Genomic DNA, 1,598 nt, shown 5'->3' on the forward strand with positions numbered 1-1,598 from the left:
GATTTGTTTTATATAATAATTTTCAGTGCAATATCTATTTATTACCAAAATTTATCATGTGTTCAACATAAACACGTATAGAAATTATATTAAATTTCCCTTGTATAATGTACATGTAGTTCTTTCTGAAGTATAACAGAAATCAACGATATAGGCCAAACACTCAAGAAACTTAGCTATCTGCAAAAAGGCTTTAGTGTAAGTAGTATAAGGTCAGTTTAACATGTAATAGGACATGTAATCACAGACAGATCTGCTTGATGTAACTTCCTGTCAGACTGAAATCTTGAATTCATGTTAATTACCGTTATGAGTACTTCGTCTTTTTAAAACACGCCGAATGATACAGCGTGTATTTCTAAAGCATGGAATGTCATAACGTGATATTTTTCAGAATGTTGTCTACGATACCAGCTATCCAAAAGAAAGACGAAAAACCCGGAAACGAATATGTAGTCATTGGCAAAAACTATTCATATTTTGTTTTTAATCTTCTAAACACTAAGGACGATAGCTTTTTATCGACAATATAGTATCCAATGTCACTGTCGGCATATTGTGTCATTCTGCTCGCCGATCCGTTACTTCATTCTTATAAGACAGACTTCTAGCTTATCCTAGCTTAATATCTGGTTTAAAAGAAAGAATGGCACTAGCTAGAGTTGTTTGACCTTAGTTTCCGTTACACAGATAACGTTCTACCGTCTAACAATCCTACATTCGTTTTTTTTTTGTTTTTGTTTTTGCATCGTAGTATCTATCCCTATAACAACACTGCAGACACCGTGCGGCCTACCACAAATCCTGACCATATTTAGATGCAGCGCCTGTCTTTATATTTCTTTCAGCCACTGCGTACAGCGCTATATACATATTTTTATATATATTTACAACGTCTAAGAATGATACAGGGAAGATAATGTAAACATTTAGAAGGGTCTGAAAAATTCTCAACGATGTTAAAACGTTCCCTTCGCTGTGACCGCTATGGCAACACCGCCTGCACAAAATCCAGCGCCCTAGACCACTCGGTCAGCTAGGCTATATATATGCAAGAGCACACCGGAGCTACACGTGATGTATTGTACACTTTTTGTGATAAAGTATTGAAACAAATTCACGGTATCAATAAACTGACGTCATTACATGTACTTCAAAAGTTCACCACAGGAACAGTTTTTTGTTCACAAGATCATAGTTACAGACGTTGGTTTCACATTATAGCTAATCTGTACGTGTTTCTAGAAAAGCAGAAGACACTCTATCTGTGCATTGGTCCGTATCGAAATGTTAGTTCTTATAACTTCTGTCTTTCTTGTTTCTAAGTGTATTCGTTTAGTAAGTCATGGTGTTTTGTTTGTTTTCTTGGTCTTTATTGTTTGTTTGTTGGTCTTTATTACTCCATTCCTCGTTCTAGTCATGGTCTCCTTGTTTTACGTCCACTCATGTCGTTTCTTGTTTGTGTCGCAGTGTAATTCACCCCACAAACTAATCTAGAAAAATATGGCCACTGCTATAAGAAAATGAGCCGTCCAACTTTTGATATTTTATTAAATTCTGAAAAACAATAATCATCAATTGTAACTAAATACAATTCA

Source organism: Perna viridis, chromosome 11 (assembly GCF_037379345.1).
Source record: "Perna viridis isolate PV_CMFRI_1.1 ecotype Kerala chromosome 11, ASM3737934v1, whole genome shotgun sequence".
NCBI lineage: Eukaryota > Metazoa > Mollusca > Bivalvia > Mytilida > Mytilidae > Perna > Perna viridis.